Genomic DNA, 25,093 nt, shown 5'->3' on the forward strand with positions numbered 1-25,093 from the left:
TGAGTCATATGTGTCCATGCATCTGACTGACTTGTATGTTGTTGTTACAGTTTGGCCATGTGTTTCCATCTCATACATGTGATGTACATCAATGGGTAGGGATAGGGTTGACTGTGTACATGTGGCAGCTGTGACATTACTACATGACACACATATTCCACAACTGTACCATGGAGGTGACTGACAACTGACCTTTGCACATGCTACCGTAGTATTGAGATTACATTGGTGATTGACAGCACATAGGGCCAATGGTGAAAAAGAGACATAGGTCTATAGGTTCGTACAGGGATATCTGCCCAGGGCATGTATCCACCTAGCCAGAATGTGCGTGCCTTTCAACATGCATTGTGAATCTGTCTTGCTATGCCCTTTTCCAAGGTTAGTATACTGTGCCTCTTTCTCACAGTGACACATAAGTGATACCCAGGGTAACCCTACAATGTCACATCCAGTCATTAATATCGCTCTTGAAGATAGTCACTGAGTCAGTACACCTAACCTCTATTGGGATAATAATCAGGAATGAAGGGTGCCTCTGAGTTGTGAATGTGCCCCTCCACCATGTCCTATGTATATCACTCCTGAAGTTCAAGTATTTCCAGCGTGTATCCTGGTGGGATCTGGATATTCTGAGATGCAGCATGGCCATTACGTGAGGGTATGACCTGGCCTTCTATGTCAGGCACAGATTGCCTATGAAGAGGCATTATGTCACTGAGTACAGCTGCTGCTACTTTAACCAGTCAGTATGTGGCATCTGTTTGAGCACTTTGATCCCCTTGTCGAGGTACATATGTGGTAGCCCCAGTTGCTGCAGGTGTCTGGTAAGGTGCATGCCGACAGGTTCATCATACTCAATTATGGGCATGATGAGGGATGAGTAAAGGGGCACAATGTCCTCCCCTGGCCTACATGTGGATCCCATGATGATGTGGCCCATATCACATGCTTACCTAACCACTTTGTCCATGTTGTTGTCAAATGGTAGAATGCTATCAACCTGCGTACCCCAAGGTCCATAATTCCTTGGTCTGCACTTACTGGATTAACACATATGTGGTACATTGTGGTCATTTAGTGTTTGACAAAAGGGATGACTATACTCTTTCTGTCATTCACGTTGAGGCCATGGCTGTGGCACAAGTCGTGTGTTTTCAAGAGTCCCTTTTGGAGGATGCGTGTGTTAGCTGTTGAGTTGATTATGGTGTTCAGTCTGCAGTCACCTGTGACTTGCTGAGCCACAGTACTTCCATGTTGGCCTGTACCTATGACAAATACATAATGGACATGACAGCCCCTAGGGCTTTGCCTTGTGGGACACCACTTGTACCAGGTTGGAGGCTGACGTGGCTCCAGCAATTCTACCATGTGTGTTCTGCCCTTGAGCCACTGTGCAATACCCATAGTGACATAGGGGTTAATATGTACACTGGTGAGCTTCCTAGAATGCACAAGTGGGGTATTGTATCCAAGGCTTATGCAAGGTCCAGGTAGGCTGTGTGGACCTCCTACCCCTTGACAGTGGCCTTGGTGACTGTTTCAAACAAAGCAAACAGGTTTGATAGGCAGGATTTGCCATTGACAAAGCCAAACTGTGTATGGTGACATGTCTGTAGGTCCACAATATCTAGATATGTGAGGTTCTTGATGATTCTTGCCATAGCTTTGCAGACAAAGCTAGTCAGACATATGGGGCAGTAGTGTCCAGGATCCGTGACGGCACCACCTGCATGTTGAGGGACCACTGTTGCTGTATGCCACTCTCTGGCCACATATCATATATTAAGGCTGGGATTGAACAGTGGTGTTATGTCTGGGTGTAGCTCTTCTTGTGGTTTATGTAGGACACAGCCTGGGACACTGTCTGGTCCCATTGATGCAGTGTTTATTGCTTTGGGAAGGGCATCTCTTACCTGAGCATCTGTGATGTCAGGGGGGGAAGCACTGTGATGCGAGACATATGTTCCCTTTGGTGTGGTGGGGAGAGAAGGCAGCATTGAACCTGTCCACTAGGATGATGGCAATGTCTGTGTGTTTTATATTTTGTGTGACATATTGTATTACCTCTGAGCATATCTGGGTAGTACCACCCAGGTTACTAACATAACTACAGGCAGCCTTGTGATTATCCTCAGTGGCTTGTGGAATCCTCTCTCAAAGATGGCCTTAGACAATCATATGGGTGCCTGTAGTTGTCTTCCAATACTCATCAGTGGTGCCTTCACATTTTGGGAGGTTGTTGTATCATGTAGTGGCGCCATCCTTCTATTGTATAGTGTGTTTATGGCTGGTGTCCGGCGCCCAGGACATCTGCCTTTGGAGAATTGGGTCATGCTTTCATATGTGGCTTCATGATCCATGCATTCCTGAATGTGTCCACAGAATGCCTCTATACAGGTATCTGCAGTCTGGTCCATATTTTCAACAGGCCTTGGGCCTTTGAAGGTTTCCACATCATTTATGAGGGTGTGCACTTGCTTGACATGAGCTGTTGACAGACGTGCCGCCCTACAGACAGAGCAAGGGAGGGTCACAGTCAGCTACCTGTTGGGACGTACCTCCCTGGACCACATGGAAAGAGACACAGAGGAGCTCTTACAGCACCCTCTCAAACTCAGGTCTCCCACACAGCCTTCATGCTGACACAGGAGAGTTTAGATTACTCTGCAAACACCATCATACTGGGTGATGCCAGCTACCCAAACATAGACTGTGAACATTACACAAGCCACAATACCCAAGCTCTAAGGTTCCCATTGATCAGACATTCTTTGGCTATGGAACAGGTAACCAACCTTCCCACAGGAGGGGCAGATATACTAGAGCTGATCTTTACAAACATGAGTACAAACTGCTCACCACTGGGAGTATATCCCTCATTGTTGCAATCAAACCATATACTAATCACACTGGTGTTCTGGATCCCCCACATATGCAAACCTCCAACACATCGATGTGTGTGTGAAATGTCCCTATTATCAACCGTGACAGTATTGTACAGGATGCAGATCCCCCTTTTGAAACAGTGATGATGTCAGGACTGTATAACTATATCACCTGTAGTAAAGTCCTCCAGTAATTGGCATAGCGCTCTGCTAATGTGTCTTTCTTCAGTGTCATAACGTAGTTAGGTGGGGGTTTGAATCCTGCAAAGGGAATGTATGAGTGTGGTTTATGTGTGTGCACTATGCTGGGAGGGTTAACTGCCTTTTGCCAACTGGGAGATCTGTTGTCTGCAGTGTTAAGTGGCTTCACATTCACCAAATGCACAGATATTGGCAACATTGTTGCAGACAGTTTAGGTGCAGGTACCCCCCCCCCATTGTCCTACACACGTGTTATTAGTTATCCCAGATGACTGTAACCTCCCTATCCTCTCACATGTCCAGGTGAGAGCCACCCTCATCATTGCAGAACACATATCATCACTGTTACGAAATGGTATCCCTGGATGTGTGCTACATTCACCCCTGGAGGACATAGCACCACATGACAGACTGATATTAATCCCTGGCCATACTACAGGATATGTACCTGAACAGTGCCATACATACACAGTGGTCCCACACCAATGAGGAGGAACCTCTACTGACCCTGGGAACTACTGCATCATATGCACAACTGGCCTTGTGTTCTAAGCTATGGAAGTGTTAGTTATGGCCCACATGTACAACAATATTACATATGTTTATATTTCATGACTATCTACACACAACCTATCTCATGCACATACCTATAGATAGTGAACTATGATTAATTTGGAGGTGTCACAGTATACACAGGATTAACCTGCTACTTTGCATTACCTGTGTTTGTGGCAGCTGTTGCTGTGCCAGTGGTGCTGCTTGCTGCTTGCTCCTTGCTGCTTGCTGCTGATTTTGCTGCTGGCAGTCCTAATATTTGTTTTCTTTTTGTTGTTTGGTTGTTTTCTCTGTCTCTCTCTCTCTCTCTCTTTATCCGTAGTGTTTGTGCAATGAATGTATTGCGTGAGTGTAGTGTGGGAACTCAAAGCTTTTGTAGGTATCTGCATAGGTCCATGTGATGGCCTCTGCACCAATTGTAAGGCAGCATTTGCTAATTGCAAGCAGCTGGGTGTGTACTGATTGCATGTCTCACTGTGATTTCAGGACACTGCTATAAAAGGGTATGTGAGATAGGCGTTGCCCTTTCAGATTTTAGGGCGTGGACCATGCTGGTATGCTGTTGACAGTGTTCTGTGAGTGTGAAGGTTAGTACATCTCCCATGCTTCATGCTGTGTTGTAGATTCAGGTTGCTGCATTTATCTTGCCTGTTCCCTGTAGTGAGTGTGTATGCATACTGACACCTACAACTATATGTCATATGTATTGCTATATAAATATATATATATATCTGTGTACATATACATACTTTCATATATGTACATTAGCTGACATTATTGGGTACAAGCTAACAATTAGCAGGGCTGTTTCTGTTAACACTACACTAGTATGGGAACCCAGTAATTGTGACTATAAAAGTCTGCCTGACATGCTTTGGGTAGTAGACATACTATATTGCCTTTATCTTCATTCCTACTATTACATGTTCCACATATTCAGCACTATATTCCTGTATGAGAGTCATGTCTTAGTGGTAGGTCATACAGACTAGTGTTACAATGGTCTTGTGGTAGGGCCTACCAGTATGCTCATATTCTGCTTTTGAGTTGAGTATAGGGCCTATCAATCACAGTGCTGGAGGCACCTTTAAGCAGTTAAAGGGCTTAGTAGGTCTCACAGGAGCCAGGCTGTGTTGCAGATTCTGGTTGCTGCATATATCTTCACTGTTTCCTGTAGTGAGTGTGTATGGCTACTGAGACCTACAACTATATTTCATATGTATTAATATATATTTATATATATGTATGTGTAGATATACATACCTTCAGATATGTTCATTACCTTACATTATTATGTACAAGCTAACAGGTAGCAGGGCTGTTTCTGTTCACACTGAACTAGTATGGGAATCCAGTAATTTGGCCATTAAAACTCTACCTGACATGCTTTGGATAGTACATCTCCTATATTACCTTTATACTGATTCCTACTATTACATGTTATATTTATTTTAGCAGTGTGTTCTTTCAAAGCAGGCATGGCTTAGTGGTAGGTCAAACAGACTAATGTTACCTAGGTCCTGGGTTCGAGACTGACAGTGGGAATTTTCTTACTTTGCAAACTTTCCAACTGAGTACAGGACCTGTCAATCAAATAGCTGAGGCCACCTGTAAGCAGTTAGAAGGGTAAGTAGGTCACACAGGGGTCAGGCTGTGTTGCAGATTCAGGTTGCTGCAATTATGTTCACTTTTTCCTGTAGTGAGTGTGTATGGCTACTGAGACCTACGATTATATTTCATATGTATTAATATATATTTATATATATGTATGTGTAGATATACATACCTTCACATATGTTCATTACCTTACATTATTATGTACAAGCTAACAGGTAGCAGGGCTGTTTCTGTTCACACTGAACTAGTATGGGAATCCAGTAATTTGGCCATTACAACTCTACCTGACATGCTTTGGATAGTACATCTCCTATATTGCCTTTATACTGATTCCTATTATTAAATGTTATATTTATTTTAGCAGTGTGTTCTTGTAAAGCAGGCATGGCTTAGTGGTAGGTCATACAGACTAATGTTACCAAGGTCCTGGGTTCGAGACTGACAGTGGGAATTTATTTTTCTTAGCAAACTTTCAAAGTGAGTACAGGACCTGTCAATCAAAGTGCCATAAAGGCACTTTTAAGCACTTTAAACCAGGTCTGCGCTTATGCTGGAGCTCACGCATGCACTGGCGGTGAGCTCCGCTAACACAAGCGCACACCCGCTATTTTCTTTGAAAGAAAAAAAAAGGGGTGACAGGAAAGTGGTGAAAAGGGGTCACAAAGAGGGTAAGACAGTAGGGAAAGAAGCGTGGGATTTGCAGGAAGGGTGTAGGTAAGGCCCATAGATGCCCATGTCTTTTGCAGCAACAGCTGTATATTTCTATGTATTTTGGTGAGACATTTGAAACCTTCCACCTCTGAGAGAGGTGTCAGGACAACATTAATATTTGTTGTACAGCCAATTGTAATTAACAGTTTAGATGTCCAGCGGACATGTGTGCGACATGGACAGCTATGTATGGGGCGTAATTTTTTGTGGGACAGAGTGCCCTTTTTTTTTTACAGGTGAGAGTGGTATGACAGGTGAAGGAAGTCGGTAAAGCTGGGGAGGTAGGTTGGGTAGGTTAACAGACAAGACAGACAAGACGATACAGGGACGGTGTATGACACATGTGGGGGTTACACAATTGACGGGGACGGAGGTTGGGATATCCGAGATGCACGAGCCCACAGATGGCAACAGTGGAACTGATATCCCCACCCATAGGCAGTTGCCACTGTTCCTTCACAGCCCAGGACGCGGCTGTGCTGGGGCTGTGTAGGCAGGGCAACGGCCGGGGCCGTTAGCTGTGCCACACGAGCCTCAAGCTGGCGTAGGGGTCCAAGAACAGTGTCTTGGATCTCCCTACGCACCACAGACCGGACACCGCGGAGGGTGAGTGGACGAACCCCTCCGGCCACACTTGCAGAGGGGGGACGGGCCCCATCCCCTGCAGCGCTTCCACCCGAAGGTGGCACAGGGCCACCGGAGGGGGGTCCGGCCTGGGCACTAGTGCCAGGTGCAGTCGCCAGCTGAGGTGGGAGAGGTGGGTCCGCTGGGACCTGCCTTCCCAAGCGTTCTAGGTTTGTGAGTAGTTATGTTAGTTTGGGTTAGTGGCATTTTATTCCATTCAGATTAGTTGTAACAGCATGCATTGGTATTCCCATCAAACAAACACCCAGATATGAACACCATTGAACAAGGGGCATATCAATATCACATGCATTATTTGAACAGCAAAACACAGTCAAACGACATGCAGGGTTGATTAATGGCAACAGGCCATCAGATTTGCAGGTATGAACAGGGCACATGCACGAACAGACATGCATATATGTTTGAAACGGACAAATGTCCATGATTAATGAAATGTTCACATACCATTATTTAGTGGATGTTGTTATATGGAATTATAGGGTTGGGTGGGGATAGAAAGTGATGACACATTCATATGTTACACATTGATTCACATTTCTCATAGGTACACAATTAAGTTGAGGCTGATGTTTCAAAATAATCTTTATTTGACTGTCATGCTACACCTGTTACACATACATCACTATCCTACTTATTTTGAATTTGATCAGATACATCATCCTGCTACACTTTGATGACAGGACAGGGGACAACTATGGCTGTTTAGTCTGTCAGATAATCATTCATTCTATCTGCAAATTGTTTACTGTTATCACCATATACAGATTTTGACCTAGACATTCCAGATTCAGACACACTGAAATCAGTTTGGGATGTTAATTTGTACTTCCCACATGCATTTAGTTCTGTAGAAACACACTGAGGCTTATATATTCAGGGGTTATTACTACTTTATTTATTCATACATGAGCCTTTCTGTCACTCTCACACATTCTGCAACTTCACAGTTCAGGTTGGTACTTCTAGGCTTTGTTCACATATTAGACCTGTGGTGATTCAAACACTTTCCAACAGCCTCACTTCTGTCATGATTCAGCATTTGAACAGGGATATATCTCACATGTGACTACCTCAGATTCTGAAGCTGTACTCTTGAGACTACTGCAGGTTACAGTATATTTAATTAATGATGGGACATCTGTATTACAGCACTGTTTAATTCTATCAATTATATTTCCAGTTACACTTGCATACTGATGAACTTGTTGCAGCCATACCTGCAGACTTTCAATTCCTGCTTGCACATTATATTACTTTTAATCAATACACTGCACTGTTCTGATACATGGTACATAATAATATTTATTTACAAGTACTGGGTGGGGTTACTAACCTGCATGGTGCGGCAGCCGCACCAGCCTTCTGGCGTGCATCTCACGATTCGCAGAGCGGACACCTGCAGCTGTAATACAAAGGGAATAATATTGGACTACACATCTCCATGGTATCAGCTGGTTGAAATCCTTACATACATGAGTAAAATGTGACTTACTCAGTAGTGGGGCGTTGGGCATTTGCCGGGCCTCCTGGATCCAACGGTTCAATTGGTCCTGCTTGCGTCTCTTCAGGTCCGCATGGTGGTGACGGACCTGCTCACCAGTGCGTGGAATGCCAGTAGCACTGGTCAGATCATGAGCCAACTGGTCCCACGCCTCTGCCCTATATGCTCCCCATGAGACCTGGCCCTGCATGAGTTGGGCCTCGTGATTATGGACAAGGAGCCAGACCATGTATCTGGACTCCTCAATGCCCCAACGCTGTGCTCGAAAGCAACGTCCCTCACCTACTCCACTCATGCTGACTGCAAGTCTGTTCTACAATCAGTTATGCTGTGTATTCCCGCCTATGGGGCTTATATATGCCGCTTTTCCCGCACATTTCTCTGATTGGCCGTTTTGGAATTGTATCTACTTCACTGAAAATGCTTTCTCATGCTCCATTCTGGGTTTTATCCCATATATATGCTATTTCTGCATTTCTAGGTATTGCTGTCATGGCTTGGTGGTTTAGTTCCTTGACTCTAGTGCATGGTATCCTGGGTTCGAATCTGGCAACTGATTTTTGCTTTTCCTGACAGAAATGAGTTGAGGACCTGTCAATCAAACATGCCAAAAGCACTTTTAAGCACTTTAAACCTGTTCTGCGCTCATTTGCGCGGAGGTAACGCGCACTGGCAGTTAGCCTGTGGGAGCGCAAACGGTGTGCGCTGGGATAAATCTTAATTGGCTAGTGACACACATGTTCAGCTAATTGCACACAGTTTCAGCCTGTTTACCCGCTGCTTGGCAACGGGCACGCAGTTTGCAGCTTTTTAAACACTACTCAGCTACGGGCACTCTGTCTCACGGCAGCTTAGCTATCAGTACATTTCTGACTATTTTTATTCTTATGTTACTTCAAAATATATGCTCTATTTCATTCCATTTTACAAAAGGGAATACATTTACATTTGTACAATACTGTCAGGGGCTTTTAGTGCTTATTTACAAAAAAAAAAGGTTGTTGTAGGGGCTCGAACCCTGCCTGCCTACTCTTAGGGCAGCTACTCTACCGCTAAGCTATTATTTCTTGGCTTACTTTGCATATTTAGTTCTTATATCCTTTTCCACTGACTGCTAACTGTGATTGCGCTAGTAGCACACCAGCACACAGTAGCAAACATTTACGGGTTTAACAAAAAAGAAGGTTTTAATTTAATTTTATGACATCTCTTCACTTTATACACTGATGGCCAGTCGGGGCATGTGTTGTATAGTGTGTTTATTCACATTTTCATGGCCTTTCTCGTGGCTGTTTACTTTCAGCCATTCTAGTCTTCCGGGGGCGTGTCCACTTGCAGAGCTTAGCCTACAGACACGCCCCCTACTCTCTTACACGGACCGTGTAAGAGTTACTAGTGTGATTCAGCATGCCTCATGCACCTCATGCATATGCATGACATGCTGACATCACACAGTTTAACTGCAGCCTCCGTGTAAGAGTTATAACTCTTACACGGAGGCTTCCTGAATCTGGCCCATTGTTGTAAAGAAGTTTAATGTTCTTCCATTTCAGTAAAAAAAAAGTTTTGCAAGGAGTTCTAGATTTATACTGATGTAAGTTATAAAATTATGTAGGATGGGAGATTTTAGTACCACACAGATTTGTAAGAAATTCAAAAGATATAATGAAGTAAATTATAAAATTATGTGTGAGGGGAGATATTAGTATTGTACAGGAGGATAGTGGTTAATAGTGTATGACTGAGGGAGCATGGTATAGAATCACATCTCTCAACCGGCCAGATTTTTGCCTCATATTTGTGTTTTGTTTCTCATAAAAGTTGTGTTTTTCTTCAGTGAAGATTGAATTTACTACATGATGACAAACATTTCAGTTTCCGACTTCAAATCCTTCAGAAAATGTATGGTAACAAAAAAAAAACTTCTTTTCTAGTAGCATCTTTCTGCATTTTTAAGAGCAATATTTAAAATGTGTCCCTATTGTTATGTCTTTTTATTTTTGCCTTTGTTTGTATTTCTTGTGTTATGAAATTGAGACTGCCTATTCTAAACTGGTATATCTAGAAGGTTTATGACTTTGTTATACAGGGAATGCACAAGAGGGGTAAAGCAGTGCAAGGGTCAGTTAGAAAAAAAGCAAGAGGAGAAGTGTTAGCTCTGTGGATCCTGTTTGGACATCATGCAAACTACTACAGCAGCAGAAAGGAGAAAGAGAGACTTTGATTGACCATAAGTACCTCTGTTTGCTTTTTTTTGCCTATATTTACTTTCTGCACTTTAAACAAGCCATTTTTAGCTTACTGCATTTACTGATACTGTATTTTGCTATTTAAAATTGCTTACTGCACTTTTTAGTCATTGTTTAAGTTGTATCCACTGTATTTACTATTGTAGGCTACACACTCAAGTGGGCTAGCCTTTTCTATGCCTTAAAGTGTGTTTACTGCTGTTTAAATTGGTTTTATGACTGTTTTTCCATAAAAAAAAGAAAAAATCCTGTTTGCTCATTTCCCACCATTTTTCTCTAGCTAGAATAGTCTGGATTTCAGATTTGCTGATTCCAGGACTGTATTTTGAGTTTCTGAGTTGTCCAGACCTCGCTGTGGTAGAGGAAAGTCTTTCTGTTTATCAATGGGAGTGGTTAGTACTGAGCAGCCTATCTATCACTAGAGGAGGGGTTTCCAGCTCTGGAGTTGTATCTTATTGGCCATTTTGGGCTGCTTCCTATCCCTTTTAACTTTCTGCTTTAAAAACCCGTGCTTGCTTGGGCTTGTGCTTGTTTTAGCTCTGTGGATCTTGTTTGGAAATCCTGCAAACTACTACAGTAGCAGAAAGGAGAGAGACTTTGACCATAAATACCTCCATTTGCCTTTTGTTGCCTATATTTGCTGTCTGCACTTTAAACTAGCTGTTTCTAGCTTACTGCATTTACTGATACTGTATTTTGCTATTTAAAATTGCTTACTGCACTTTTTAGTCATTTTGTAAGTTATTTCCACTGTATTTACTGTTGTAGGCTACACACTTAAGTGCACTAGCCTTTACTTGCCTTAAAAGTGTGTTTACTGTTTTGGGCTGCTTTCTATCCCTTTTAACTTTCTGCCTTAAATGCCTGTGTTTGCCCAGGTTTGCCTGATGAGCAGCGCTGCTAAGCTAGGGCAAAGTATTACCGGGGCCTGAAAGTCTTCTCTTCAAAATTTCCCTTACATCTTGCTAGCTTTCACAGGTTTGCACTCAAACTAGTTAATTGAAGACCAGCACTTGCTCACAACTAATTGTAGCATTTACTGTAGCATATATACTGCTACCAGCACTAAATCTCTCCACAAAGGAGAGTAAGATAGCAGCTCCAGTGCTTAAATATATTGAACATCTAACCAGGCATGTATAAAGGTCAGTTCCCTGTGCTTTCTTCTGTCAACCTGGCGAACCTGAGCATGCTGAGGCAATGTAGCAACTGCCTCATGTACAAAGACAACCCCTTTCTCTTACACCTCAACACAATGACTTGTGAGAGATGCACATATATAGCCAAACTGGAAGCCAAGCACTCTCCAGCCAAGATTGAATTAGGCAGTCAGGAGGACAAGGTTAACACCTGCACCACACCACATCCAACACGTAGCCCCCCAGAACATACACCACCACAGCCCTCAATAGTAACACAAAACACACACTACTTTTGCAGAGGCTGTCAATAAACATCTTCCCAAACAACAGAGACCTCCAAGGCAGAACTGCAAACAACCACCACATCCCAGCACAAACCATGTAACACATAGCTCACATAAGCAGTGTGCCACACAACCAAAGCCCCTAAGGTAATACAAATTACCCAGTACACTAGTCATAGGTGACTCAATAGTAAGGCACACTGATGTCCCACTTACAAGGCTGAAGAAGGAGAAAGTTACGGTCAGCTGCCTGCCAAGTGCCAGGATTCACCACATAACACACACACACTCAAGTCACTCCACAACAGGTACAAATATGACTCTGTCATTGTCCATGTTGGTGTGAACGACCTGGGACATACCTCCCTGAGCTACATGAAAAGAGACATAGAGGAGCTCTTGGATTTTGTAGCCCAGGCAGGTATGACCCTAGCTCTGAGTAGCATCCTACCGTCACCCAGAATGATACAACAGTACAAACAGAAAATGATTGACTTTAACAATTGGCTAAGTTTCTGGTGTCATTCTAAGGGGATCCAGTATCTGTCTGTCTGGGATGACATGATTGACAGACCTCAATGCTTCACCAGAGATGGCCTGCACCTGTCACCCCTGGGATTCCAGATACGACCAAGGCTCTTGCTGCCCCTATAGTGCCTTTTTTAGGCAATGTCCTGAAGACAAAATGACCCCCATAACAGTTACAAGCAAACAAAATCTGAGGGTTATGCTACTCAAAGCTAGAAGCCTAAATCTCAAAATGCACTCACTGAAGCACTCTTAAAAATGGAGAACATCGACATCTGTGCAGTGACCGAGACCTAGTTCAAGGTTCCGGAGAGCACCCCAGCACTACCAGGCTATAACTCATACCACGCCTTTCGGCCCCTAATCCGGACCGAAGCACTAAAGGCGGAGGTGTCTCCATATTCATAAAAGATATGTACACCTCCAGACAAATAGCCCAACCTAATGCATCTGAGATACTTCAGGTACAGCTAACACTTGGAAAAACTGCAATCCAGGTTGTAGCTTGCTATAGATTCCCCACCATGTCCCAAGACTCCCACTCCACATTCCTAAACACACTGGAAAATATTACGGTACAGCCCAATATCCTTATACTGGGAGATTTTAACTATCCCTCCATTAGCTGGGTAAATTACTCATGTACCAATGGACTTGCGCAACATTTTCTGGAATTCATTAATTCCAGTCCCCTAGACCAAATCATTCTTACCCCCACCAGGGATAGAAACATCCTTGACCTGGTCATTACCAACATGGGCGACCACTGCTCTACACCTGAAATCAATTCCTCCCTGGTCAGATCTGACCACAAACTTATCACTATGGACATGTTCACATTCCACCCGTACCCTCACTAAAGGAAACCAATGTAAAACCTTCTCCAAAGACAATTTTTGGCTTCTAAAAACAAAAGTGGCAAACTTCACGATGCCCACGCAAATAGAAAATAGGTGCATGACTGCTGAATTATACATCAATGCACTATATGAGCACATAAACAAGTGCATGGAATGAGCCATATAAAACAGAACCAAGATGCTTTCCTCCATAAAAAGGAAGTCAATCTGGTGGTCCTCTACCATTAACAAACTCTACAACAGAAGGAAAAAAACTGTAGCAGAAAAGAATGAAATCCCAAGACTGGAAAACCTCCCTTGTTAGCCTCAGCAAAAAACTAAGATCACTTATCAAATCGTCTAAAGCTAGCTATGAAAGCAAAATTGCTGCAGATTCTTAAGACAACCACAAGGCATTCTATAGCGATGTCAAGAATCTACTTGGCAAGACTCAGATCTGCTTCGAGTTACAGCACAATGGCAATACAAATATAGAACCAACTGATATTGCCAACATATTCGCCGAAAAGTTCAGTGCGAACCTTACCCTCCTTTCACCCCCCAAAGGGCCAATCACAATACCTGAGGAATGCCAAATCCATATCATCATGACTACACAGGTAAAAACCGCACTGTCCAAAGCCAAAAATACAGCTTCCACTGGACCTGACAATATCCCGGGCTCTGTCCTACATGAACTACAAAATTAACTGGCACCACACCTGAGTGCCATGTTCAATCACAGTCTCATTTCTGGCTTTGTTCCTGACAAATGGTGCACTGCTATGGTCATCCCACTCCACAAAGGGGGAATGACTACGGATCCTGGGAACTACCATCCCATTAGCCTGATGAGTCTGATATGTAAGGCCATGGAGTGCATCATCATGGATCTTATTAACAGGAACATAGGGAATCTCCAAACTCTGTACCCCACACAGTTTGGGTATGTGAAGGTGGATCATGCCTACTCAACCTGATAGACATTTTTGAGTCTGTCACCAGAGCTGTGGATGAGGGCAAGGTAGTTTACACAGCCTACCTAGAGCTTGCCAAGGCCATCAACACCATCCCTCACTCAGGAATCAGCTCACTAAACTAGCCATAAATCCTTATGTCATAAGATGGGTAGCCAACTGGCTCACTGATAGAACCCACACTGTAAAAGTAGCGGTCCTTAAATCTGACTACAGACTAGTTACAAGTGGCGTTTGGCAGGGATCGGTCCTGGGTCCTCTCCTGTTTGGCATCTACTTCTCAGAAGTCCAAGTCAACACAAAGGGACTCTGTTTGACCAAATTTGCAGATGACTGCAAACTTAGAGCCATTATTGATTCTCCAACCGATGTAGACATCCTACAACAAGGCCTCACTGAGACCAATGACTGGTGCAAGAACCATGGCCCTAAGCTCAATCATAAACTACCACATAGGCAGAAGCCTGCTAAACACCGAAGGAGTGATAAGAGACCTGGCAACACAGATTGACAGCAATCTCTCCTTTAATAACCACATTGCCACTGTGGTCAGAAAGTCCTTCTATCTAGCACATCTCATCAGAAAAGGTTTCTCATCCAGGTAGAAAGAGGTCTAAATCCCTCTTTACTCATCCCTCATTAGACCTATTATAGAATATAACACCCCATTTGGTATGTAGCTCACTAGACACCTACAACAACTGGAAAGGCCACAGAAATATCTAACTAAGAGGATCTTAGGCCTTAGCCATATGCCCTATACTGACAGACTCAAAAAACTTCAGCTACACTCTGTCTCATATCGCCTACTTAGAGGCAATCTCTGCTTGACCTAGAAAGCCATGTCTGACCCAGAGCTCTAAGATATGCTACACCTAAAGAAATCCCAATCCCTCTGTGCCACAAGATCCAGGGACCTAAACCTCATTACCACCAGAACATGCTGGAGGGACAGGTTCCTAACCCAGAGGCTTCCCATACTCTGGAACAAACACGCCATTCATGTCAAGCAGAGCACATCACTGGCCCTCTTCAAGAGAAATCTTGATGAGTGGATGGGCAATAGGAAGTTCACCTCAGGGATCACTTCAATGGCCCTGCTTGACAGGGGCACGGGAAGCTAACTTTGGACGGCAGTTCACCTCGTAGATCACCTAAGTTGCCTTGCTTGACAGAGGCACTGGGAACCAACTTCAGATGGCATGATGGCAGGGAATTTCTTGGGCTAGATTTATATAGGCTCCAGGGCCATTAGCCTAGTACACACCTATGAACCTATGAACAGGTAAGGGTGAAAAGGAGCATAGTGATTCAAGTACAAGAGAGAAAGTTATTAGGGATGTAAAGATTTAAGTAGAGAAGGACAAAAAGTTTGTCAAAGTCAAAGTAAGTCAAAGTAAACTTTACTGTCATTCAGACTTCACACAACAGTGCAGACTGAATGGAATTTCATTTCTCCGGACTCAATGTGCAAAACATCACAATTAGCATTACAACAGACATTACTATATCACAGCAAACCATTAGAGACATCACACCCAAAACATTTAACAAATCTAAACAGTACATTATTGCACAGAATTCTAACAGTTATCATTATTGCAAAAGAAGGCTATTTTCACATGGGTTGGTTTACTGCACCAAAATATTAGTTGAGACTAGCATTGAGTTATTGCATGAAAATATGAGTTCTCATCAACATAGATATCTACTGTACTTGATGGCCAGCATCATGCATGTTATTAGTAGAGATGAGCAGTCTGATGGCCTGTGGAAAGAACTCTTACTGTATCTAGTAGTTTTGCACTGCATACTACGATAGCGTTTGGCAGATGATTGGAAGGAAAAACAGTCCATGGGTGGGGTGAGTGAAGTCCCTGACTATTTTAATTGCTCTGCTGACACATCAAGACAAGTATAGGTCATGAATAGATGGAAGAGTGGTCTTAATAATTTTCTTGTCCACTTTTACGACCCTTTGGAGAGACTTCTGATCCGAAGCAGAGCAGTTTCCATACCATACCGAAAGACTGTTTGACAAGATACTTTCCATAGTGCCCCTGTAGCAGGTTGTCAAAACATGAGGTGGAAGGTTTATTTTTCTCATTCTTCACAGAAAATGGAGATGTTGTTGCACCCACTTGACAATGGAATTTGTGTTTATGGATCATGATTATTCTTTTGCAATATATACCCCTAAGAACTTGGTGCTTTTTACCCTCTGCACTGTTTCTCTGTGGGCTGTGAGTGGAAAGTGCACTCCATGGTTCCTTTTGAAGTCAACAATTATCTCCTTGGTCTTGTTCAAATTCAGTGCCAGGTTATTGTTGACGGACCACACAATCAGTTGGTTAACCTCCCCTTAGAAAGCTGTTTCCTTATCATTGCTGATCAGACCCACAACTGTTGAGTCATCTGCAAACTTAATTATGTGATTCAAACTCTATTTGGTGATGCAGTCATGGGTCAGCAAAGTGAACAGCAAGGGGTTCAAGATACAATCCTGTGGTACCCCAGTGTTCATAATGATGCTTTCTGAGGTGTTCTTCCCAACGCATACTGTCTGGGGTCTATCTATGAGGAAGTCTAATATCCAGTTGAACGGTAGGGTGCTAATACCCATTTGAACAAATTTCTTTATCAGATTCTGGGGGATGACTGTGTTGAAGGCAGAGCTGAAGTTTATAAATAGCATATGCACATAGTAGTTTTTGTTTTCCAGGTGGCCCCGAGATAAGTGAAGTGTCAATGAAATAGCATCTATAGTGGAGCAATTAGAGTGAATCAAAAGGTGCAGGAAGTCTTGATGTTATATAGTCCTTCACCAGCCTTTCAATTCACTTCATTAAGGTGGAGGTGAGCACTATAGGGTGGTAGTCATTAAGGCTTGATGGTGGAGACTTCTTGGGCAATGGTATGATGGTTGTGTTTTTAAAACATTTGGGTATGATGGCCTGACTCAATGAGGTGTTAAAGATATCAGTGAGGATGTTTGTCAGTTGATCAGCACAATCCCAGAATACCCACCCCAGAATGTTCAAAGGTCAAGATGCTTTCTTTGGGTTTACTCTGAGTAAGGTCCTATGAACATCAGCTGGGTTGAGACAGAGCACTTCATCATCCTGTCTGGTAAAGACTTTTGATGCTGTAGTGTTGTTCTTTTCCTAAATCCGGCTAAAATATCTGTTGAGCTTGTTGAGAAATTTGATATTGTCATCGCGCTGAGAAGATGAGGGCCTGTAATCTGTTATGGATTGAATTCCTTGCCACAGACATGTGGAGTCTTTTAGGTCTATGAAGTGACTCTGAGTTTTCTGTCCATAGGCACATTTGGCAACTCCCATACTCTTATTTAGATTTGCTCTGGCTAACCTAAAGGCATCCTTATCCTCCAACTTAAAGGCAGCATTGTGTGCTCTCAGAAGCATGTACTCCCCTCTTTTAAGCCAGGGTTTCTGGTTGGCCTGTCTGGTGATGTTTTTATTGACTGTCACATCATCCATACACTTTGATATATATCCCATCACAGACTCTATGTACTCACATAGGTTGTTATGCTGAGTTACAGTGGCTGCCTCTTTCAACATGTTCCAATCTGTGCTTTCAAACCAATCTTGAAGTGCTGAGCCTGCTCCCTCGGCCATATCCTTAATTATTTCTTGGATGGCTTCCATCTAGTTAATAATGGTCCATACTCTGGAACTAGCATTATAGAGAGATGGTCTGAGTTTCCCAGGTGTGGGTGAGGCACTGCCTTAAATGTTATTTTGATAATGGTATAGACCTTATGCAATATACTCTCACCCATAGTTGCAAAATCTATGTGCTGATAGCAATCTGGTAGAACTGACTTCAGACTTGCTTAATTGAAGTCTCCTGATCCTATGTGAACATGGTCCAGATTCTGGTTATGCAATTCACTGATCAGCTGGTATAGTGTAGCCAGTGCTTCATTTATATTAGCACTGGGAGGAAGGTATACAACTGTCATACTAGCCACATTGAATTCCCTAGGCAAGTAGAATGGTCTACATTTTAGCGACGTACTCTATATTTTCAGAGCAGTGAGTAGAAAGCATCTCACAGTTGGAACACCAGTTATTCTTGATGTAAATACGGACTCCTCCTCCACAAGATTTCCCACTGAGAGTCTGGGATCTGTCTGCTAAAGCCCATCCACATCAACTGCACTATCATTAATGTTGGAATTTAGCCATGTCTCTGTGAAGATAACAGTTTCTCATCTTGCTTTGAGTAGTTAGCTCTAGTCTTAGGGAGTCCATTTTATTTTCTAAAGAGTGAACATTTGCCAGTAAAATATATGGAAGTGAAGGCTGTAGGGGTTAGCTTTTAATCTGGCAGTGATTTTAGCCTGGGATCCGTGTTTTTTGTAATCTTTCACATTTCTTTCATCTTCTCTTCCTTCTGTAACTGGTAAAAGTTGACTCTGCTTACACGTAATACTTCAGACCATATTTGAACATGATTCCTAACTCGCAGAGTTTGTAGTATATTGTAGGACTCACAGACCCCACAGACAGTGACTCAGCAAGCCTTTCACATGGAGAGATTAATAGTCAAAGTTCTAGCAGATTGTCTCTGCTATAATTCAGTTTTTTATCTGTATTTTAATTTGATCATGTTACTTACTTTAACTTAGACATAAAAGTAAACACACACTGCACACAGTGATAAGCAATAAGAAGTCTATGGTTCCCTAGACATCTCAACCTCATGATGACCATGAGCATGACCAGGATTGGGTAAGGTATTGTTTGAGTTGGAGTTTATAGCTTGGGAGTTTGTTAATCATTTTTACATGTGTAGTTATACTGTTAGAAAGTTTGGAGATGTACAGGAGTATAGTGAGTTTCCTAAAGAATTATTTGCTTTAGTAATGCTTAGTAGAAATGTATTATCAGAATGGAGGTCTCTTGTAGAGGTGTAGGGCAATAATATGTTTTAATGCAGTGCATTGTTCAGAATAATGTATCATTTTGTATTCCATAAGTAGCTGAGAGTATGTTATGGGGTTGTTAAGCTCTAGCCAGCTTAGCTGTGGTTTCCTTGGCTTGGCAGTGGTGAGCTTGGTGGGCAGTGTTGGTAGAAAATGTGACTACTTAGTTGTAACAGGAGTCTAGTTTGGATTTTAGTGTAGAGCTAAGGTTTTTAAGGATAGGTAGTGCATATAAGAGGTTTTGAAGCAAATAGGATGATCCTAGGGTTTTTTCTTGCTGGATCTATAAGACACACTGTTTTGCCTATAAAGGCATCCAGTTTTCTGATAGGTCTTTTTAATTGCTTGAAGAAATATGTTGATCAAATTTAAGAATGTCGTCTATTACAATGCCCAGTAATTTATTCTGTAGTACTACTTCAATTTTAATATTATTTGCAGATGTAAACAAGAAAGATTTTTTATGGAAATAATGTTTTGGGGTGAAGAGCATCAGTTTTCTTTTATTGGGATTAAGGAGAAGGTTTGAATATTTCAGCCGGGTTTTGATGTAAGAGAAATAAATTTGATTTCTTTTAAACTTGATACTGTGGGTGCTGTCCATATTAAATTCAAATATTATGCATATTGTACTATATTTCCTTGGTATATGACAGTGTGAATCTTGTTTATAAAAATATTAAAAAGAAGAGGCCCTAGAAGAGAGCTCTGAGGACCCCCTATGGTAACTGGAAATGAGGTCTTCTTGCCATTTGACTGCTTGTTGCCTTCTAGATAGGTATGTAAGGAACCATTTAAGGGAGGATTGGGAGAGACATGTAAACAAGAGTTCTGTGAATACATCCTCATGTGATACAGTGTTGAAAGCTTTGGGTAGTTCTAGAAACACAGATGGCACTTGTTTATAGTATTGGTGAAATGAAGCAGTGTGGTGGTTTTGCTGTGGGGGGGGGGGGGTCTGAAACCATACTGTGCTTCCGAGAGCAGATTATTTCAATTTAGGTGATGTAGAAGCTGATCATGAATACATTTTTTCAAGTATTTTAAATGAAAGGAGAGGATTGCAATTGGCCTGCAGTTATTAAACTCTATAGATATGCCACCTTCAGGCGGCTGCGGTGGTGCAGCAGTTAGTGTTGCTGCCTCACAGCAAGAGGTTCTTCAGTTCGATTCTTGGCTGGGGTGCCTTCTGTGCAGAGTGTGCATGTCCTCCCTGTGGTCGCATGGGTTTCCTCCAGGTGCTCTAGTTTCTTCCCAAAGACATGTAGTAGGTGGATTGGACAGTCTAAATTGGTGTGTGTGTGCCTTCTGTGGAAGGTTGAGCGCTAGGCTGGCAACTTGACACTGCAAAACTCCACTGCCAATCATGAGTGCACTGATGATCCGCTGTGGCATCCCCTAACCAGAAGAAGATATGCCACCTTTGTGTAAATGTATTATAATGGATTTTTTTTTCCAGAAGGCAGGACCATATATTTTGGTTATAGATCTGTTTATCAAAATAGAGACTGGTGCACCAGCAAATATTTTAAGTGGTCTAAGGGGAGTTAGTCAGCAACTAGGGTGGTCGATTTTAGTTTATGTAGGATTTTTTTAATGTGGAGATAGGTACTGGGCTGAAGTCAAATATCTGAGGATATTTAGCAGAGGCTGCTGGTACTGAGATGGTAGTGGAAGTACTAATATTTGTAAAAGACAATATAGTCTGTATAAAATATCTGTTCAACTGTGTGGGGATTGAATCAGTAGTATAGTTGGATGTAGGGATGTTGGTGGTAATTGCATCATAATGGAAAAGATTGTTTATGGATATCTAGAAGAGTCTTGGGTTATTTTGATGTTTAATTTGGAGGATGTTATAATATATTTGTTTGTCATGTTTTATTTGGAATTTTGTCCTATTCCTTAGTTACCTGAAAAGTTGAAATGTATTTTGTCTTCTGTTTCTGAGCCACTGTTTCCAGACTTTGTCATGCTATAGCATTAATTTCTCAGTTTCCTTTGTTAGCCATAGTGCAGGTTTGGAGTTGACCCTTTTTTTACATACTAGGGAAAGGTTATTAACGATTTTTAGAAATATCTCATTGAAATGTGAGACCAGAGTCTAAGGACATAGATTTTAGTATTTTCCAGTTATATTCTCTTAAGGATTTAATAAAAGTGTGTTTGTGAAAAGTTTATTTATTTTTTTTTTTTTTGCGTTACAAACTTGGTTGTAAATTATATGTTTATCTTGGGTATTGTAACTTCTGAGAGCATCAGGGCATGAGTAGGTAGATGGTCACTTAGGCTGTCTAGAAGGCTACTATCTGCCGAAATGTTGTTGAGGGTCCATATTATATCACCAAAATGGTATTCTGGCGAACACCTATTCAGTGGCCCATAATCAGTGAAAATTGCTTCAACAATTCATTGAATTCACTAAAGGCAACAAAATAGTTGCCCGAAGGACAACGGACAAGTACAGGACTTTGCCCTGTTCTCCACTGTAGTGCGATCTCGGAGTTGGTATATATAGTTAGGGGAGTGTGGGGGGCAAAGCCCCCCACTTTGGTGAGTTTGAGTCATGTAAAAGTTGATCATTTTTACTTTAGACAATGATTTAGTTACACTTAGTAAATTCAATGAATTGCTGATGCAATTTTTACTGATTATGGGTTGCTGAATAGGTGTTCACTGGAATACCATTTTGATGAACTAATATAGATCCTTTGTTGTGCCTGTTAATATGAATCCACTCTAAAGTTGATTGCCTACAAGTACTTTTGTGGGGACTAGTGACTTGTGTAATTAGCTGTGTAAAGCCATATAGGTTTATGGAATCAGAAGGGGTGTTGCTATTGATAAGCTGACAGTCTATATTTAGGTCTCCTACTATTATTGTTTCATGCTGTACATGGTGGGATACCATGTATAGAATATTTTCCACAGTGGTAATGTTTTACCTGGTGGGATAGATATGGCTGCTAAACAAAGTGTCTTCCTATTATTGATTTTGAGATGTGATATAAGTAGTTCTGCATTATTAAACTCTGGTATCTCATGTCCATATCTCATTATATTTAGGGAATTCTTATAGATGATGGCTATTCTGCCTGCCTGCTTATTTGGCCTGTCAAGGCTAATTATACTAAAACCAGGCAGTATAACTTCATTGTCATTTATGTATTTTTTCCAGACATGTTTCTGTAGCTATGATTATGTCTGGGTAATGTGTGGCAACACAAGCCTGTATGTCCTGGATTTTATTGCATATGGTTCTAAAACTGATATTTAGGAAGAGAAGTATGGAACTTGAAGAATGGGAGATAAGAAGAGAAGAGAATGACACATTTAATACTGTGTTGTTAGTGTGAGTTTTTTGCTGTTGTGCGAGGCCAGGGTTTGGGTGAATGTCTCCACTGATTTTTCTGGGTGAAAACATTATTAAGGAAACTATGTAGCCATATGCATTTGTGCCTTAGTTGTACTGTATTTCATATGGTAACATACTTAGTTTTAAGATACCTCTAATTGAAAAAGTCTAAGAAGGTTTGCTGGCACAGTGTGGGTGCTGTGGTGATTGATAAACTTGGCAACTGTTAGTTTAGTGAATGTGGATTTGTAAGACTATTAATTGAATTATATTTATCTGTCAGGTATGGTAGTTGCTAAAGAGTGCTAATATGTTGAGGAGACAGACTAGTTTGGTTTAACAGAGTCATTTGCTTAAGATGTACGTTATCGTTGAAGATATTAGTTTGTAGTGTAAAATGCTACTGGGAAACAGCAGTTACAGATACAGCAGCTTAACATCTAAAAGGACCAGCTGGGTAGCAGCACTTGAAGTAAATGAGTCATAGATGTTAATTATAGGGCAACTGCCATAGTGTTATGTTCTGATAGCTTTAATGCAGAAATAGGTTGGGAGAAATGTAGAGGTGGAGTTGGGATAGTTAAAATGCAGAGGTGGAGGAGGTGTGTGGGAATTGGGGGTAGGTTGAGGGAGCTGGGGCCCAACCACTAAATCAGCAAAGTACAAATGTTGAGGAAAAACAATCAGTAAGATTTAGCTATAGCAAAAGGTAAGAAGGTTTCCAGAGATAGTTAACTCTATGAGTTGAACAGTGGAAAATAAAAGCTGAGAGGAAGGTTAACAGAATTACATGGAGCAGTACACAAGCCCAAGAAGACTAAGCATTGATTTGCATGCGAAGTTATATATTTAGAGAGTTAGCTGCAAGATACTGTAGCAAAGGAAGAAGAGGAGGAGGAAGTAGTCTGAAAATGAAAGCATTCCAAATTGTTTGTCTTGTTTCAGAGTGGGTTTTTGTAAAAAATAAATAAATAAATAAAAAATAAGTATGCATTATTCCTCAATATACTAAAATTCTTCTAGGAGGAGATATTCACCCTAATCCTGCCCTACCTATTACAATGACCATAAACATAATTCTGCTACACATAATTCTGTAACCCAATGACAACCAGTCCCCAACACTGTTGATCTAATTTTTTATATAATAAATATAGAAGTATAAGAAATAAAACTGCTGAACTTCATGTCTGGATTACTTTACAAAAGCCTGATTTTCGTGTTGTAACTGAAGCTTGGCTTAAACCCAGCATAAATTATTTTGATGTTATACCTCCTGGCTGTAATATCATGCATAATTACAGCATAAAGAGAAAAGGTGCTGCTATTGATTTAATATTTCCCATTACCTACCACGCGGTGCTGGTGCTGCGGTAGCGTTGTCGCCTCACAGTAAGACGCTGTCTGGTTCGATTCTCAGCTAGAGCATCTTCTGCGTGGAGACATGTGTGAATGGGCATACCTTCTTTGAAGGTTGTGCGTCAGGGCTGGTAACTCGGCATGTAAAAATCAACTACCAATCATTAGCGGACCGGAGTTCTGCTGTGGCAACCCCTAACCGGGAAAAGCTGAAAGACACAACAACAACCTACCACATGTCCCCTTACAGCAAACCAGCACCAAAATTCAGTTCATTAGAGCTTCTTATTGATTGCCTCAAAATAAATAATTATAAACAAATATGCATTACTGTCCTTTATATCCTTCCTGGCAACAATCCAGCTATACTGGAAGATATCCTACATTTGATATCCTTAACATTTCCAGAAGAAAAAATATTACTGGGTGATGTGAATGTCGATTGGTTGGACATAAAATCTAACCTCCCTACATCTATTTATTTATTTATTTATTTACATTTATTTACCGGAAAAGTCCAACTGGGCAAGTCCATTTTCGGTGGAGGCCCAGGGAGAAAAGCTCCACAGAAATACAAACAATATACAATAATTAGATAGTACAACAGTATACATACTGTAAGATGCAGGATACATATTTTCTTGTTAGTCTATGCAAAGTAGTATTCCATACAGTTTTCTAGTAGATACAGGTTAAAAAAAAAACAAAAAAACACGAGCATTTCAGTGAAGATCACTGTGAGAAAAAATAAAGTTAGTAGTGTGTACATATTAAATAACAGTTATGACCAAATGAAATCTAGTATGAACTTATATGGTTTGACACAACTAATTAATAGCCCCACACATTATAGCAAGACATGAAATTCTTTATTAGAGTGGATCCTAGTATCAGACCTTAGTAAATATTCCACCACAGGTACAATGTCAGACTCTCTCAGTGATCATCTCCCAATCAATATGACTAGACATCTCATATACCTAGTTAAACAACATATTTATAAAACAACACATAGCCTCTCCAAGTTTAATCCAAAAATGCTCATTACTACACTATCATCTATTAACTAGAACTTCCTATATCCAAAAAGAGTAGAATTCTAATGCAGGATAGACAAAAAAAAAAAAAAACATGAAAAGAATGGCAAAAATATAAAATACATAAATACCTTGAAAACTTCAGAATGTTCACAATCATACTGAAAGCAAATAATTGAAGACATAAAACAATATTATAATAACTTTCAAACTAATACTAAACACAACCCTAAAAAAATTCTGGA

This window comes from Protopterus annectens, chromosome 5.part0 (assembly GCF_019279795.1).
Source record: "Protopterus annectens isolate FY-2018-M chromosome 5.part0, PAN1.0, whole genome shotgun sequence".
NCBI lineage: Eukaryota > Metazoa > Chordata > Ceratodontiformes > Protopteridae > Protopterus > Protopterus annectens.